The following is a 19,890-nucleotide window of genomic DNA, read 5'->3' as shown; positions in this document are numbered from 1 at the left end:
GACAAAAATGACAAAAATGACAAAAATGACAAAAATGACAAAAATGACAAAAATGACAAAAATGACAAAAATGACAAAAATGACAAAAATGACAAAAATGACAAAAATGACAAAAATGACAAAAATGACAAAAATGACAAAAATGACAAAAATGACAAAAATGACAAAAATGACAAAAATGACAAAAATGACAAAAATGACAAAAATGACAAAAATGACAAAAATGACAAAAATGACAAAAATGACAAAAATGACAAAAATGACAAAAATGACAAAAATGACAAAAATGACAAAAATGACAAAAATGACAAAAATGACAAAAATGACAAAAATGACAAAAATGACAAAAATGACAAAAATGACAAAAATGACAAAAATGACAAAAATGACAAAAATGACAAAAATGACAAAAATGACAAAAATGACAAAAATGACAAAAATGACAAAAATGACAAAAATGACAAAAATGACAAAAATGACAAAAATGACAAAAATGACAAAAATGACAAAATTGACAAAAATGACAAAAATGACAAAAATGACAAAAATGACAAAAATGACAAAAATGACAAACATGACAAAAATGACAAAAATGACAAAAATGACAAAAATGACAAAAATGACAAAAATGACAAAAATGATAAAATTGACCAAATCGACAAAAATGACAAAAATTACAATCATTGCAAGAATAACACAAATGAGACTTAAATAACACAAAAATTGCATAACAATAACACACCCCCAAAACTTTCCCAAAATAACACAAATTATAGGAAAGTTACAAAAAAGGATGAAAATAACATAAAAATTTCACAGAAATACTCAAAAATTTTACCAAAACTACACAAAAATGTCACAAAGTTATATAAAAACTACCTAAAAATATACAAAACTTTATTATAAATCACACATTAAGTTGACAAAAATTCCACAAAAAGTCACAAACACTGTAAAGAAAAATATTTAAAAAATTACAAAAAGTTTTGTTCAGTAAACAAATGTTAAACAGTTGTTAAAAGCACAACATGTGTTTTGTTTTATTATTGTTGCAGCTTCCTAATGCTGTCAGCAAACTTGCAATCGGCTATAATCCGTGGAATTGGAAACTGCAAACAAAGATGTCATATTGTCTACAAAACCTGTCAGTCGCCAAGTCCACTTGTAATAATCCTGCCCCGAGACAAGGCCCCACACCAAGTGGTCTTTCAAAAAGCCGCAGAATCGCAATTCAGTTCTGAAAAAGGTTTAATTCTGTAGGGTCTGAATGGAAGGGGGGAGAGAAGACGAGCAAACACGCCATTGTGTTGTTCCTTTCGGGAAAGTCAGTTTCTCAGAATAAACAGTCGGTTTTCGCTGACCAATACCAAGCTGTCTCGTGAGGTTTGTGAGGGGCAAGTGGCATCGCGAAGAAATGTCCCCAACGTCGTCGGTCCCGGTTGAACGTCGTTGACAAAACCTTCTGTGTAAATCCGCCGGAGCTCCGGGAAGATTAAATTCCCCACGGTTTGTCGTTTAACGCCAAAGAGACGACGGCCAAGACCAAGACGACAGAATGGCGGAGTAGAGCGTCCGACTTACCTACCTAATGTAGAATGCATCAACAATTCATAATTCAAGATAGTTTCAATTAAGCCGTTTAGTTAGTGGACTGACTTGAGCGGACGTACTTCTCGGTTTTGAACTTCGCCGAAGCTTTTTATGTTTTTCGTATCGTATTAGTATGCTTAGCTTATTCATAGAGATCCATCTTTAAATTATAATCCAAAGGTTGAGTTGGAAATTGAAAAAAAAGTCTATTGAACAAGTGGCAATTTTTTACAAGTTTTCATAATTTGTCACAATTGTTGTCATTTTTGTCATTTTTGTCATTTTTGTCATTTTTGTCATTTTTGTCATTTTTGTCATTTTTGTCATTTTTGTCATTTTTGTTATTTTTGTCATTTTTGTCATTTTTTTCATTTTTGTCATTTTTGTCATTTTTGTCATTTTTGTCATTTTTGTCATTTTTGTCATTTTTGTCATTTTTGTCATTTTTGTCATTTTTGTCATTTATGTCATTTTTGTCATTTTTTTCATTTTTGTCATTTTTGTCATTTTTGCCATTTTTGTCATTTTTGTCATTTTTGTCATTTTTGTCATTTTTGTCATTTTTGTCATTTTTGTCATTTTTGTCATTTTTGTCATTTTTGTCATTTTTGTCATTTTTGTCATTTTTGTCATTTTTGTCATTTTTGTCATTTTTGTCATTTTTGTCATTTTTGTCATTTTTGTCATTTTTGTCATTTTTGTCATTTTTGTCATTTTTGTCATTTTTGTCATTTTTGTCATTTTTGTTATATTTTCATTAAATGAATTATTCAATATCCCTCTTCTAATTTTGTTATCGACAATTCACAATCTCGAAACCGATAAGCCATCCCAGGTCTTTGGAGTGATAAACAACATTCTTTCAATAGTTGCCTGCACGTCCATTCATCATCGATTTTCCAATTATTAAACGAGGCCCGATAGGGAAAATATACGACCGACCGGGATTACCTCTCTAATTAATCATTTAATTCAATTGTGCAACATCTGAAGTGGTGTCATTCACGTTGTTGGTCCCTCACAGCAACACATGCATGCCTACATCCTACAGCAAAGTGGAAAACAAATGAGATGGAAATGAAGCACATCAGGGATTTATTGCCTTTATATTGCATCGGGTGTTCACTTCGTCCTTACACTTCCGGACAAAAATGGGGGTTAAGTGTTGAATTTTGAACTGGTTTGAGTGTTAAAACCTCTTAAAAATGTTTAAATTTTGTTTCCTTCGATTTCCAACGCAAAAATTTTATCATACTGGGAGAATCGCCATAAAAACATTTTAATAAGTTTTAAAGTATGTGCTGTATGTGCTGTATGTGCTGTGTTCACATGCATTCTTTAGATTATTAAGTTCGAAAAATCTACGATGCAATGCGTACATCATCATATCCGGACCCCATGGCTTCGTATGAACTGTTATGGATGAATGTATTTTGTTGTTGTAGGTTTATTTTAGAAGCACAAGTCAATCAGGTGGGCTAGTTTACTTACAGGGATTCCGGCATCCGTGTATATACCTGGCCAGCTGGCAACTGAGTCAACATTCTCATTATATAGTCAGTTATAAGAGGGAACACATCATACCTGTGGGCCACTTATGGGATTCGAACCCAGAAGTTTTCTTGCCGATACCGGGAATGTAACCCAGCACGCCTAGCATATCAAAACTAGACTCGCGCCAGCCTACCCGCTAGACCACATCGGCGCTTAATGATGTTTAAAATAGAATTATAGTTATAAAATCATGGTTTAAAAACTTTCCAAGTACTTTTCAGATAACCATTTGTGGTCTGTAATACCAAGCAGGCGTGGAATTTCTCTAACGAGAATCACCGGCGAGCTGGGATTTTGATTCTCGGTAGAGATTCTCTGAAACGCACCGCAGAGATTTTCAGCTAAACCTCCGTAGAGAATTTATAAATCAACACGACATACAGAGCGAACACACACTACAGCGAAAAAATGTTTTTACCATGGAGAGCAACAGTGACGGCAACAGGCTTGGCTTATTTCGTCTACCAATACTAATACATACGAAGCTGAACTCTCACCATTATGTTTGTTTTTGTCTTTGCTTGTTCGTGGCTTCAGGATAGCTAGATTCATAGGTATACTACTCCGTTGCTTGCATATGTATTAGTAGGCCTGCCAAAAAATAGTTATAGAAATTTCACAGAAATGTATGGAATTTTTTTAAAATATTAGTTTTCTTGTAAAACTACTGATTTTAAAATTCTGCAAAAAATATAGAAATGTTCACCAAAGTATCTTCAATGCATTAAGCGCTTATGCGAATGGAAAACACATTGTTTACGAGAATTTTCTATTGATTAAAAAAAATAGCATTTTGCTCAAGGAAAAATGTGGTTGAAAAAACTGGAATTGTATCCTGTTTTCTGTTAACCAAAGTAACAAATTTGATGGATTTTTCTGAAATCAACGGAGTTTTTGAGTTGTTTTTTTGTACTGGAAGAAGATTTAGATTTTTTATAGATTTATTTAAGAGTTGTATTTCATTTATGAAAAATACACTTCTGAAATGTCTGCTCTTATGTGAGAGCTGTTTGCACATTTTTCGTTAATTTTTGTAAAAAAAAAAATCAAATGCGTTTCCTGTGTCTTGCAAGAACTTTCTCATGACAAAATTTTGCCCAATAATTATTAAAAACTAGCTGATCCCATACGAACTCCGTTTCGCTTTCGATGTAGAATATGTCATGAACAGTTTGAATGAATATCAATTGTCAGGTATTTTCCAGATGCATTTTCGAATGCATTGTTGAGCAATCATTGCAAAAATGTGGAACACGTTATATGTTCGATCATTTTTTTGTCGTTTGCTACTAAATTTGAAATCAGGAATCAATTGACCGTGCCAAAAAAAACCCTTACATGAATTTTCGTCTTGATGCGATTCAAACTTACGTTATTGTTGCTGAAAAAAATTTCACAGTTAATATGGAAGACCCTCTTTTTTATCCTTTGTTATAAATATTGAAATCAGAAATCAATTGACCGTCCCAGCCACCATGTATAAATTTCGACTCGATCATTGCAGATCGGTGACCTCTTTTACGAAATTTGATTTCTAAAATCTATCGCCCTTCCCTCAAAACTCCCGTGTGCAAATTTTCAAAACAATCCATTGTATAATAACGTCAATATCGCGAAAAAAAAGTAAAAAGTTAATATGAACGACCCCTTTGGCCGACCCTTGACTCAAAATTGGATAATTGGAATAATTGTTCGTCCTTATTAATTCTTATGTAAAAATTTTCACCTCAATCCGATGTACAATAACGTCAATATCACAAAAAAAAATTGAAAAAAATTAAAATGGATGACCCCTTTTGCCGGTCACTTACATTGAATTTGATACCTGAAATCGTTTGCACGTCATTAAAAATTCTCGTGTACCAATTTTCATCTGAATCCGATGTATAATAACATCAATTCGCAAAAATAGCGAACAGTCAATATGGACGACCCCTTTGGCTGGTCCCTCACACAAAATTTGATACCAGCAATCAATTGCATGTCCCTAAAAATATCCGAGCGCAAATTTTCTTCTTAATCCGATGAATAATAACGTCAATATCACAAAAATATTGAAAAGTTAATATGGACGACCCCTTTGCCGACCCATGACCCAAAATTCAATACCTGAAATCGATTTGTTATCTTTCAAAACCCCCATGTGCAAATTTTCATCACGATCCGACGAAAAATAACGTCAATAACGCGAAAACAATATTTGTCTTGTATGCACGACCCCCTTCAGAATGGGTCAACCAAAGTTATAAAAACATTTTTAATCATTCCTGGTCTTAATGAGCATCCATGCCAAATTTCAGCTCTCTAGCTCTTAAGACGGCTGAGCCTATAGAGGACAAACAAACAAATCCACAGAAATTGCTTTATATATATATAGATGACATTAGGAGCTAATTTCCTTTTAATAATATGCCTGTTCCTAAAAGCTTCCCAAATTCTCTAAACTCTTTTATGGAGCCCTTGGTGGCACTACTGTTTGGTTAATATCTCTCATCGCACGGGGTTTTTTATTCTCTGTTCACCGTCTTTCACGGTAGAGAATGGCATCCCTGATACCAAGCTTATTCTACCTAAAATCATATCAATTAAAATTATCAAAAGTTTTCAATATGACTTCAGCAAAACGAGTTATGTTTTTTTGAAAAACACTCAATTTTTAAGGACTTTTTTTCTTTAAAGTCGATTTCTGAACACCAAAAAATCAAAACTAAAATTTTTAAAAAGCATCTGATAACAGATACTTTAACAATTTCAAAATGGTTCAGTTTTTAAAAATTGGTTCACTAGTTTTGATTTTCTATCCAAAACAGTAATCCGAGTCTTTATGACCCAAACCGGCTGATTTTCCTTTTTTTTGCTGGATGACTTTGGTAACCCTATTCTAAAATCTAAAAATGAAAAACTGTAAATCTTTTCATTTTAGGAAAATTCAGATGAGAGTTTCCAGGGGGGCGTTGAGCTCATTTTTTAAATTTGAGGGGCGTTGGAAGGGCTCAGGGGGGCTTTGAGGTTGTAATTCACATTTTCACAAATCACGAAAGGACGTTGATTTGAAATAACAACGAGTAAGTTCGATTTTTTTACTGAAAATGTATCTTAAAGATTTTTTTAAATTGACTCAGATTTTGTATACGCTCTTCATGTTGATCTTGTTTTGTAAGATTATTTTGAGTAATACTACAAAAGATTCAATGCAATGCTCGATAATTTTTAAAATGTATTGTCTCAAAATATTTGCTAAACAAAAATAACCTCCAGTGATAGAATTTTTTTATTATGAATGAATTTTTTAAGGTAAGAGAATTTTAATTTTAAGTTTTTATTTGTTCATCTTTATTTCAATCGATTTAAAAAAAATCAATTGTGCCATTTACCATGGATAAACTTTAAAATTTTCGGTTATCACTAACATTGCCGGAATTCTGTTATTAGAATCTGATTTAAACTTTAAGACCCGTGAATGTTGCATAACTTTGAACAGGACTCAAATTCATTTATCATGAAACAATACTATTTTTTTACGATATTCCACCGGCTGGACAGTAGATAAATAGTTTGTATTCAATAATGCAAATTAATGGTGAATATAGATTTTGTTTTACCACAATTAAACATCTATGATTTTATATCAAAACAAACTAATAAAACAGTTTAAGTAATTGGCCAGGAAACTGTACATAGAATTAAGTGTTTACTGGAGGTTTGAAGCAATATAAGGCCCTTTGAGCTAAAAGGATGAAAGTGAATAAAAGCTAATTACGAAAAAACACGCTTCCAAGTTGTTATGTTTGTTCATTTTTTTCGAAATATTTGCATTTTTCTTTCGGACGAAGTAGCATGAAAAGAAAATTCTTAAAATCTGAAAAAAAACAGGATACATAGGTTGAAATATGAAGAGTCGTTTGACATAATTAAAACAGAATCGAACAAGGCTCTGAGGCCTCATACATCTTCAAATAAATTTGAATGAATTGAATGAAGTTAATTCTTAAAACAAACTAAAGCCAAAAGCAAATGGGTTTTCAACGATCCAGATTATAATTTTTTTTAAGATTTTCTAAAAATTCTCCCAGGGGGGCGTTGAGCTCGAAAATTTTTTACAAGGGGACGGTGAGTGAAAAAAGTTTGAAATCCACTGATATAGACCCTAACCCTAACCCTAACCCTAACCTAATATAGAGGCTATTATACAAACCGTCTCTTGCCCGAAAAACCCTCTTATGCCAAATTCATTTACATTTCGACCGTCCGTTTTTTTTTTGCTTTGCCTCTCAAAAATATTTTTTTTTAAATAATTTGAATTCAGTTTTATTCCGAAAGCAGCTTTTCAAACCAAAATTCAACACAAATTAGAAGCAAACGCTTTAAATAAAAACTGCAACTTATGATGATATTTTAATAGAAATCAATTACTCGATCAAAAATGGCACCGGTATGAAAATGGGCTCATTGTCGCTCTACAGGTGAATTTAGGTTCTCTGTCAATTTAGGAAGACAATTTAAAATTTTCCTTTTTTACGGGAATAGTTTCATTTTTTCTTGTCATAGTAAAGAAAACACACAATTTTCCCGAATGTTTGGGTCATGTGTCGCTATTAAGCCCCTACGAAATAGGTTGCGTAAAAATTTTGTGAGGAAATATTAACAGACATGGAAATGGCAGCTTGTCAAGGAAGGTTAACAGTGAGCTGCTTCTAGAGATTTTTTTTTTGTTGCTGGTTTTATAATATAAAGAAACATTAATAAAATCCTTATTTACCAGTTTTTCCAATTTTTTTTATTCATCAATAACCTTCCGCACAATTAAATAACTTTGAACAAATGTGTAAATGGAAATTGTTGCTTAATTATTATTAATCGGTATTCAAATTTTACAATTAAAAAGGCAAAGTCCCAATTAACCGTCTGAAATTTTGATCCAAGTTCAGGTAACAATTCAGAAATTCAGCGTACAAAAAAAACAGTTTTTATTGTTGAATCAGAGCAACAAAGTTGTCTCCAAATTCATGCTCGGTAGTGTTCAAAGCTCCCCCGTTGTTACTTGACAGGCGGCAGCTCATCCACAAACTCAGCTGCGTACCTACCTTCTTTTCACGGAGATGATGTGGGAAATTTCAAAATTATCAGATTAATATTCACTTCATGTTTCGAAATCATCGTAATCAGCGATGATTTATTGCCGAAAAAGGGGGAGGCATTTCATGAAAAGTTCGGCCCCATATTGCACATTGCACATTTCGTTGGCTGACATCCGCCGTTCGTTGTTGGCTGCTGCTGCTGGGGGAAGAAAAAGCTTACCAAACCTCGGACCCTACGATCGTTTGGTGGAAATGTGTTGTGGGTGCAGTTAGTTCCTACCAACGGATGGCTTCAAAACGATAAATATGTCAACCGTGGCCGTCCGTCGTTTAGTGGGATAGTTTTTCATTCGGTTTGACCTTCCACCGACCGAACCATTTAGTGGGTGGTTATTTTAAATATGAGTAAAAGTATGAAAAAAACCGAACGGAGAATTGTGAAAGCAAATATTAGTAGGTAAAGCTTCGTAAAAGCCATAACTCATTCGTAACAACGTCGCTGACGGCGCGCGTTTGAAAAGTTCCGATGACGGCTGGAGGCCGTCCAGTGAAAGCTCTCGGTTTCTCTGGTATATTTTCTCAGCAACACTGTGGGAGTTTTGTCTTTAAAACCTCAAACAAAAGTTATTAATTGTGCATTAACTTGTAGCTTTTAGAGAAATGGAGGATTAACAGCCCTTTAAAGGAACATTTTCATTAATTTTTCACTTATCTGAAAGTTTTACGATCCTTAAAGTAAGACGAATTTAAAATGCATAAACTAGACGACCAATGTGCGATGATGCGACACGAGCTATGCAGAAAAACTGCAATCACAGCACAAATGTTGTAATCCCGACATGCAGTCTGGCTGGCTGGCCTTGCAGTGTCAAATGTTGCACCGATTGGTGCCAGCCTGTAGATAGCTGTAGGTACCTTACTTAGCTATGTAGGTTTTACTATAGGTATTGCTCCGCCAAAGTCGTCTGGAACATGTGGAGCTCCTCGCAATCTTTGGCCCAAAGTGCGAAAAACTCTCTATCGTGACGGCTCGGTACTGCAACTAGGTAAAATTGGCGAATAACACTGGGTGACAGCCAAAAAATAGTCTGGGGTTTCTCAGCTGATTTAGACTAATTTTTGTGTCCTGAGTTAGAATATCACATTGATTTTGCTGTATCAGGTCAACTTTTTGAGATACAGCCATATGGCTATATACGCTTCAATATGCTAGTAATAGGGGTTTTGAGTTCAATCTATGTAATTATAAAATTAACTTATTAACAAAATTAACAAAATTTATTATCTGAAAGTAGGCAACATATTTCTATTACTATTTCAGGTTATTAATATGGCTTCTGCTCGACATTCATGCATGAATAAGCCTGACGTTTTCTGCTACATCTGCGGAGAATACACGCTGGCAGCGGACAGGAAGAACATCACAGGCTTTGTGAAGAGCGCCTACCAGGCTTACTTTACAGTCAAGCTGGGTGACCAAGATAAGTCCTGGGCAACGCACAATTTGTGCAAGGCGTGCGTAGAATACCTCCGGCGGTGGACGAAGGGCACGAAAACTTCACTGAAGTTCGGGATACCGATGGTTTGGAGGGAGCCGTCAGACCATGCATCGGATTGTTACTTCTGCGCAATCAATACTACTGGTATCAACCGGAAGAATCGGCACAGCCTCCACTACCCCGACCTTCCATCTGCCCGCCGTCCAGTTGCTCACTGCGAAGAAATTCCTGTACCATCGTTCACAGAGCTTCCTCACAGCGACGACGAGGCCACCACTACCAGTACAGACGAGGGAGGATATGCAGAAGAGTATGAAGCACGAGATGGTCCGCAGCCCTTTTCACAATGTGAGCTTAATGATCTTGTTCGGGATCTCAGCTTGTCAAAGACTTCCTCCAAGCTGTTGGCCTCCAGACTCAAAGAGAAAAATCTACTTGGCGAGGACGCGCGTATCACTTACTTTCGTAGAAGGCATGAGGACTACATGGGCTACTTCTGCCAGGAGGAAGACCTAGTGTACTGCCGATATGTCGCCGGTCTTCTTGTTAAACTCGGGGCTCCTCACTACGATCCGAGAGAATGGCGACTGTTTATTGACAGCTGTAAGCGCTCTTTGAAGTGTGTGCTCCTCCACAACGGGAACCAGTTCGCCTCAATCCCTCTTGCGCACTCCACAACTCTTGTAGAGAAATATGAAGCAGTGAAGTACGTGCTCGACAAAATCCAATATGAGCAGCACCAATGGATCATCTGTGTCGACTTCAAGATGGTGAACTTTCTACTTGGTCAACAGTCCGGGTTCACGAAGTACACCACTATGTTAAGAAAGAGTGGCCGGCACGAGAGCAGTTAGTAACTGGGGCGAGAAACATCATAAACGAACCTCTTGTTGACCGGGAGAAGAAATTGATCCCACCACTACACATGAAGCTAGGGTTAATGAAACAGTTCACGCGCGCCCTGGACAAGGATGGGAAATGCTTCAACTACCTGTGCAAAGCCTTTCCTCAACTGACCATTGAGAAGCTGAAGGCATGCATTTTCGATGGCCCACAGATACGGCAGCTGATGAAGGACGCAGAGTTTGAAAACTCCATGAACACACTAGAGCGCGCTGCGTGGAAATCGTTTGTGCAGGTGGTGATCAACTTCCTGGGGAACACGAAGGCAGCAAACCACGCCACACTCGTCAGCAGCATGATAGAGGCCTTCCAAAAACTGGGGTGTTTGATGAGTATAAAGATGCACTTCTTGTTCTCACATATGGAGAAGCTTCCTGAAAACCTAGGGGCGATGATCGACGAGCAGGGAGAAAGGTTCCATCAATACATGCGCCAAATGGAGGAGAGGTACCAGGGGAGGTGGGACGCAGTCATGATGGCGGACTACTGCTGGTCGCTGAAGAGAGACAACCCAGCAGCTGCTCACAAACGGGAATCGAAGAAACGGCGATTTATGCCGTAAACTCTAAACTTTTGTGTCTCGTTACGCTCATTCTTATACTAATATTATGCTAATATGCTTATCAAATTTCTTAGATTAAATAAAAACTGATAGAATTTGCATATGTTGACTTTTATTTCTTAAGAAAAACCGAGAAAATCGTTAGGGGTTTCTCAGCTGAGGAATCGCAGAAATTTGTTTTTTGGCGAAAAATCGACTTTTAAAAATTTATGTATTCTAATATCCTGACCTGATTGAACAAAACCATGGTCATTTTCGGACTCAGGGCGTCAATATTAGTCTAATTCAGTTGGAAAACCCTGGACTATTTTCAAAAAATCTTTTTTTGTTACTCAGTGTAATGTTTGTCAACCAACTTAAGCTTGGACCAAGCTTCAGCATCTTGGTAAAAATATTCTTTGGTCGATGACAAAGTGAGTACCTAAATGGGAAAAAATCAGAACGTTCGTTAGTAGGTGATGACAAACGAAGCGAGTTGAGAGGATCGCTCGAAATCGGATGGCGAGTTGAGAGCACAGCCTGAGTTGTTAATAAAAAACAAGCGAGTTGAGAGGACTGCTTGATATCCAAAGACGAGTTGAGAAGGCAGTCGCAAATGTTGAACAGCACCTTGAAATCGAGAAGCGAATTAAGAGGACAGCTGATGAGAAATCAAGCGAGTTGAGAGGACAGCTTGGAATAGAAAGGCGAGTTGAGAGGACAGCCTGAGTTGTTGTTGAGAAGTCATGCGAGTTGAAAAGACAGCCTGAGTTGGTGATGAGAAATCAAGCGAGTTGAGAAGACAGCTTGAAATAGAAAGGTGAGTTAAAAGGTTAGTCTGAGCTGTTGATAGAAATTCAAGTATGTTGAAAGCACAGCTTGAAATTTAAAGACGAATTAAGAATACAGCCTGAGTTGTTGATCAAAAATCAAGCGAGTTGAGAGGACTGCTTGAAATCGAAAGGCGAGTTGAAAGGACAGCCTGAGTTGTTGATGAGATATCAAGCGAGTTTAAAGGACACCCTTAGTTGATGAGAATTCAAGCGAGTTGAGAGGAAAGCTTGAAATCGAAAGGCGAGTTGAGAGGACGGCCTCAGTTGTTGATGAGACATCAAGCGAGTAGAGAGGACAGCTTGAAATTGAAAGGCGAGTTGAGAGGATAGCCTGACATGGTGATGAGAAATCAAGCGAGTTGAGAGGACAGCTTGAAATTGAAACGAGTTGAGAGGACAGCCTGAGTTGTTGATGAAAAATCAAGCGAGTTGAAAGGACTGCTTGAAATCGAAACACGAGTTGAGAGGACATCATGAGTTGTGGTTGAAAATCATGCGAGTTGAAAAATCAGCTTGAAATCGAAAGGCGAGTTGAGAGGACAACCTAAGTTAATGAAAAGACGCGAGTTGAAAAGACAGCTTGAGTTTGAAAGATGAGTTGAGAGGACAGCCTGAGTTGTTTATAAAAAAATCAAACGAGTTGAGAAGTCAGCTTGAAATTGAAAGACGAGTTGAGAAGACATCCTGAGTTGTTGATGAGAAATCAAGCGAGTTGAGAGAACAGCATGGAATCCAAAGGCGAGTTGAGAGAACAGCCTAAGTTGTTGATGAGAAATCAAGTTAGTGGAGAGAAAAGCTTGAAATCGAAATACGAGTTGAGAGGACAGCCTGAGTTGTTGATGAGATATCAAGCGAGTTGAGAAGACAGCCTGAGTTGTTGCTGAGAAATCAAGCAAGTTGAGAGGACAGCATGAAAATGAAAGGCGAGTTGAGAGGACAACCTGAATTGGTGGTAAAAAATCAAGCAAGTTGAGAGGACAGCTTGAAATCGAATGGTGCGTTGAGAGAACAGCCTGAGTGGTTGATGAAAAATCAAGCAAGTTGAGTGGACAGCTTTAAATCGATAAGCTTGTTGAGAGAACATCCTGAGATGTTGATGAGAAATCAAGCGAATTGAGAGGACAGCTTGAAATCGAATGGCAAGTTGAGATGTTGATAAAAAATCAAGTGAGTTGAGAGGACAGCTTGTAACTAATAAAAATCCCGGCAAGCTAGCTCAGTAGCAAGAGACTCCTCGAGCTGGGTCTCAGAGTCGGCTTACTACTGGGTAATCGGAGGACCTACGCGAACAAACTTTACACAAAAAACTATCACAATTCTTTCACAATAATTACAACAATTAATTTGAATTAGGGAAAATGTATTTATTAAAACTAAACGAAACTTTGATTTAAAAAGAACTTTTCAACTTGTACTTGCTTTATTTTGGACTTTTAGAGAGTGTTGTGTGGGTGTGGGTGTGGTATTAAGTTGATGGGACGTACCGGTACTATTTCTGCTGCTGGTTCTGCTGTGGCGGCTGCTGCTGAAGTTGCCTGGTGCCCCTTTCTCGCTCAAGCCGGCTTGTTGTTTTTGGCTGGTTTGACGTTGCAGGTTCTTCCTCCCAGATGGGAGTAAAGACAGCTGGTCCACAGATTACTTTGGGTTCTGGGACACGTGGCTAGGCGGTCTATTTTCGAGTTAGCCTCCTGACTCGTAATGATTTTGGAGCTGAGTCAGGAGAACTACAGGCGTCTCCTCTCGTTGACGCGATCGGTTCGGCCCAGGAACTGGCCAGAGTGACCGAACCGAGAGAGGCCTCCTTTGCGGTTAGGGCTTTGCCCGAGGTATGTTCTCCTTAACGGTTATGGCCCTCGAGCCAGAGAACTTCACTGTCCTTCTACGGTTAGACGTAGCAGATCTTAGACCTGCTAGGCCGACGCGTGTGCAGTCCTTGGGCACTCCCAAGGAACCAACTGATAGGGTAAAAAAAAACGAAATTACCCTACCAAAGCCACTTCAAACTTTAAAAAAAATAAAGTTTTGCTCCGATGATGTTGAGCACACGCACGCCTGAACTCGAATGACCCTCTCCTTCCGGATGTGGGTCTTTGCCGCTTTTTTTCTATGCTTGGGCGAGGCGAAATATTCCAGGCGAGGCGAAATGTTCCAGGCAAGGCGAGGCGAAACATCTATGTTCGCCTTCCAGGCGACGGCGAGGCGAACACTCACTTGCATCAACCTGTTCATACCACCCCTCACGAAAGTGTTATACAAAGTTTATTTACATGATTTATTATAAAAAATTTACGATCAACAACAAAAACTAAAAAGGAAAAATAAATTAAGAACCGTGATAGCATACAAATAAATTAAAACAAATTGCACCCGTTAAAAAACCAAAGATGCTTTGTAACTGAACGGTTACACTATCCACCTCCTCGGATTAAATAAATGTCATGCTTTGATCATTTATTTAACCCTTCACAGAGTTAGCGTTAGATCATTGCATAGCCTTCAGAAGTTGCCGCTTTAAGAGAAAGTGTGTAGTGTGTAGCAGTTATAATTTCAAATTTTCGACCTAGCCTAACAGTTTAAAATCGTGGATTAAATTAAAAGCTAAAATTTCAAATAAAATTTGCCATAATTTGTGATTCTAATTGCCTGTAAGTATGTCTTTGAGCACTCGTGGTGGTTTTTGCTACATATCGTTTAAAAGTCATTAATAAATTTAGCTATTGAGATTTATAGCATTCGTTCTTCTGGAACTCTCTTCAGTCTGCTGTCATATTTACCGCGTGTGAACCAAAAGCTAGTTTTAGAGTGATGTTAGATTTTATTTTATTGTTTGTTCCTGTTCTTTTCTAAGATGAGATGATTCAATTCGTTTCTTTTTAATTCGTTAGGCTTATGATACATTTTAGTTCTAGGTTTAATCATTCCAGTGGCCAGCTGGGATGATTATGTTAACGGCTTTTTGGAGGATGACTATTGAACATGGTAAGTTGCGATAAAGATAACCTAGTAGACGAAGGATTCTCGTACGAGTAGCTTACTCTGATTTTTCGACGTCTATATTTCCTTAGAAGCGCGCGTTCTTCTAAAGAAATGTTGTTGGATTTGATAGGAAAGATATTTTTATTAATTTTCCCGAAATTCTGTTTGTTTCAGATTCCAGTATTAAAGCTCCATCAACGCTGACATGCACCATGATGCCACAGAAATGACGAGGAAGCTTTACCAGTCATCAATCATCGAAAGCTCTACTGCTAGACGTGATGATTCTAATGATGCCCTATCCACTCTCCAGTGACTAAACTTTATGGGACTAGTAGACTCTCCCATCCTCTCATTGAAACTCATATTCACCACCAACGATTGTAAACAAACAACTATTATGGATTCAAATTGGACAATAACAGAGGACGAAATTTTCGATTTGGACGGAATACCAGGACTACAATTTAAAAGTGAAATATTGAAATATGTGAGTACGGAAGGAATCAGAATAAGTGGACGTAAACGGAACTGAACAATTAACCAACGAACTGTGACAAAATTCAAAGCACCAGGAATATTTGCGCTTTGCAAAACATGAACGATGGACTTGCTCTATACGGTAACTACTATCAGCATCTATTTATATTCACCAATATTTCGACTACTACCGACTAAGATGGAATATTCACCACTGACTATGAACGTTATTTTTCGGGCCTCAGATCATTGGCCGAAAACACACCGAGCAGTTTTCCATGCTCATCAACAAGCTCGTACGAACTGCTACCGCGTTTCGCCACCACTGTGCAGGGGACATATACGGGACCATACTTCGCATTGTAGTTTTGCACAGCGGACGACAGTTGGAAATTTCGTTTGAACACGCGCTGCCCTACTTGATACGTAGGAGCAAACTTTTTGTGGCGCAAGTTGTAGACTTTGCGGTTTTTATCATCAGCTTTTTGAAGATTATTTTTGACCACGGCTGCCAGAGATTTTTGAGTTTCCTGACGAAGGTGGTCTCTCTCTTCCATGGTCATCTCCTTTTTTTCTCGTTCCAATCGATGCTCGTCACCCCTGACCATCTTCTCGTGGCCATACAAAATTCGGTACGGTGTGTAACCGGTTGATGAATGCACCGTGCTGTTCAGAAGATCCTCAACTTCAGCGATTCTCGTGTCCCATAGCCTTTGATCAGGTTGCATGTAGGATCGCATGCAAGCATTTATCGTTCGGTTAACCCGCTCTACTGGATTTGCTTGGCTGTGGTACCTTGCGTTTGTCCAGTGGCGTATCATTCTAGATTTCAGCAGTGCTTGAAATTCCTTTCCAATAAAAGTGCTAGCATTATCGGACATCACTATTTCTGGAGTTCCAAACCGCCTTATCCATTGCTCTTCCAAGATCTTGCACACGAGCTTCGCCTCGATTTTTCTCACAGGAACAAGGATAGTCCATTTAGAAAAGACATCCATCATGACTAATAAATGGCAGTTTCCATTCTTGCTCCTAGGAATATTCTGGATGAAGTCGAGTGCTAAGATCTGGAATGGCTTATTGGTAAGGCGTTGGTTCCCCAGGATAGGAGCGGAGGGCAATGTAGATGGCTTACATTGCTTACACGTCTCACAGCCTCGAATGTAACGCTTTATTTCGGGGGACATCTTAGGCCAATAGTACCGCAGTTTAATTTTTTGGATCGTTTTCTCGTACCCAGGATGGAGTGAATTATCATGTTCATCCTGCAGTACCTGTTTCCTCAATGAACTTGGAACGCATAATTTCCACTCATAGCAGTAGTCCATTACATCGGAGGAGGATGCAACGAATTTATAAAGCTTATTATCCTCAATTTTGAAATCGCTAAAATTTTCTGGAACTTCTTCCACCTGCTTATACAACTTTGAATACCAATCGTTATTTCTCGAAATATCCATGACTTCCATTGATCGGGACAAGGCATCCGCGACGACGTTTTCTGACCCTTTCCTATGCTGAACCACCATATCATGCTGTTGAAGCAAAATGCTCCACCTACTCAATTTCGATGACGGTTTCCATTTGGTGTTCAGAATAAAAGAAAGGGCCGAAGAATCCGTGACTAACGTAAACCTTGCTCCCTCAATGTACGGCCTAAATTTTTCGATCGCTTCTAGGGCCGCTAATCCTTCTTTTTCAGCCGCTTTCCAGGACCTTTGAGTTGTTGTCAGCTTGCGCGAAAAGTATGCAATGACAAACTCCTTCCCCCCTTCTTCCTGAGTAAGAATGCCAGCAATTGCAAGGTCGCTGGCATCCGTTTGCACCTTGAAAGGTAAGGAGAAGTTGGGATTGGATAAAATTGGAGCCGATATTAACTTTTCCTTTAGATTAACAAACGCACTCTCAGCCGATTCATTCCAAATGATCACCTTAGGCTTTCCCTTGAGAAGGTCAGTTAATGGACCAGTCACTTCACTGAAAGCATCAATGAAGCGACGGTAATAATTGACCATCCCAAGGAAGCGCCTTAAGGATCTCACGGAAGTCGGACGTTCAAAATTAACAATTGCTTCTACTTTGTTTGGATTTGGCCGCACTCCCTCCTTCGAAAGGATATATCCTAGATATGGAACCTCGGGAACGCAGAATTTTGATTTCTCAAGATTTATAGAAAGATTCGCCTCTCTTAATCTCCTGGCTACTTCCTTTAAACTGGCTATATGCTGCTCAAACGTTTCGCTTGCGACGACTATGTCGTCCAAATAGACGAAAACGTTTGGCTCTAGTTCCCCGTATCCAAGAGTCCTGTCCATTAAAGATGCTAAACATGCTGCCGAATTGACCAATCCGAAAGGCAATCTTCTAAATTGGTATAATCCTCGCCCAAATACCCGAAACGCAGTATATTTTCTAGACTCTGGGGCTAAAGGAACTTGCCAAAATGCTTTCGACAGATCGATTGTCGAAAGATACTTAGAAGCTCCTAAACGTCCCAGGATCCGATCTTGGTGAGGCAGTGGATACGCATCCCTGCGTGTCCTTTCGTTGAGCTTTCTGGCGTCTAAGCACATTCGAACTTTGATCGTCTGCTCTCCTTCTTCGTTTTCGGTTTTCTTCATCACTGGAACGATTAGTAGTGCCCAGTCACTGTTGGATCTTTCTACGACTCCTGCTGCTATCCATTGGTCCAGTTCCTCATCAACGTGACGCTGTACTTCCGGTGACCAAGGGTACGGATTAAGCCGGACGGGTGGAGCGTTTTTAAATTCCTCGGCCAATTCAATTTTATGCTCAATCAAAGGAGTATAATCGAGTTTTCCTCCTTCTGTATAAACCTTAAAACTTTGCTTGACCTCTTCTAAGACCTTTTGCTGTTCCTCCGTCAACATTATTTCTTCTTCTTCTCGTCGTTCTTCTTCAACTTCTAATATTTCCGTTTCCCTATTTTCTATGTTGTTCACAGCTGGAGCGATTTCAAATAACTTCCAGAAATTCATGCCCAAGATAAGCCTACGCTTCATCGAAGGTGCAATCAATGTTGTGACAATTCTCGTGACATTGTTAAACTTGATTGGGAGATTCACAAATCCAATCACGCCTAAATTTTGTCCGCCGGCTGTCGATAGTGTTGTGGATGTGTGACACAGTTTCAATTCTAGCTTACGAATTAGTTTTTCGCTTCCTAACCCCAGAACTGAAACCTGTGCTCCACTATCCAATAAACCTAACATTTTTATGCCTAAGACATCTACTTCAATAAACGGACGATTATCACCTACGACTTCTACCTTTAACTCGCTGATTTCGGGTCGACATGAAACAAAAACTGTGGGAGGTTTTCGACGCTGCTCTCGACGCCCTCCTACGCCGATAGCATTCTGTTTTTTTGACAAAATGGACATTTTTCAGTAGGAAAATCATGAAAACCGCAAATTTCGCAGAAGGTTTCTTTTTCCATTAGACAGGATTTGAAGTGGTGGAACTTTTGACGACAATTAAAACAAACTAGTTTGTCTGGGACTTTATAGTTTGCCACTCTGCGTTCTATATTTCCTCGACTAGATTCTTGCCGCGGAAAATCTTCTTTCGGCTTTTCAATTCTTGGTTCATAACGCTGTCTCGGACGATTATGGTTTCCCGCATTGAATGAAGGCTCCCAACTTTTCCGGCGATTTTCCCAAGGTTTCTGGTTTCTGTCAAGAGTCATACTAACTTCGTGCACCTTGGCCTTCTGTGGAATTTCAGGGTCTCTAGGGCGATACATCCATGAATTGACGGCATCCAACTTTTTCCCCCAAAGCTTCAGTGATTTTAAACTACGTATCCCTTTCACTGTTAACGGTGTTTTATAATCTGTACGCATATTGGCAAACAGAATATCAAACTGCCTTTGCTCACTTGGTTGGATTGCCATGAAGCTGAAAATTTCAACTACCGCGTTGTAGTGTTCCTGAAACTTTTCTCCCCTACGTTGCCTTCTTTGCATAGCCTGCTGCTCATAAACAAAATCCATGTCAGGGGGCTGGAATTCTCTTTTCATTTCTGTAACTAGTTCTTCCCAATTTCGAAAATCACGGTTATTCCTACCCTCCATGAACCATGTTCGAGCCTCGCCACTAAAGAGGTGGATCGCTTCACGGAACAACTCTTTCTTGCTGATGCATTCAGCTTCGGCCATAAACTCTACTTCAGTGACAAATTTATTTAATTTTTTTCCTTCGTCTCTACCATCATATTTCAACCGCCAATCTGCTACCGGACGTGGACTACGCCTACGCGAGCGATTGCGATTCCTGAAACTACCATCTGACCATTCATTTTCTGTTTCTGATTCTAAATCCATTTGTGGGTGATAAATTTCAAACCCTGGATTCTCAAAACCGATTCTTCTTCCTTTTTCTACTATTTCAGTTTTCTTGGGAATTGATTCTTTA

The sequence above is a fragment of the Uranotaenia lowii genome, chromosome 2 (assembly GCF_029784155.1).
Source record: "Uranotaenia lowii strain MFRU-FL chromosome 2, ASM2978415v1, whole genome shotgun sequence".
Classification (NCBI taxonomy): domain Eukaryota; kingdom Metazoa; phylum Arthropoda; class Insecta; order Diptera; family Culicidae; genus Uranotaenia; species Uranotaenia lowii.
Note: the sequence above shows the minus strand (reverse complement) of the source record.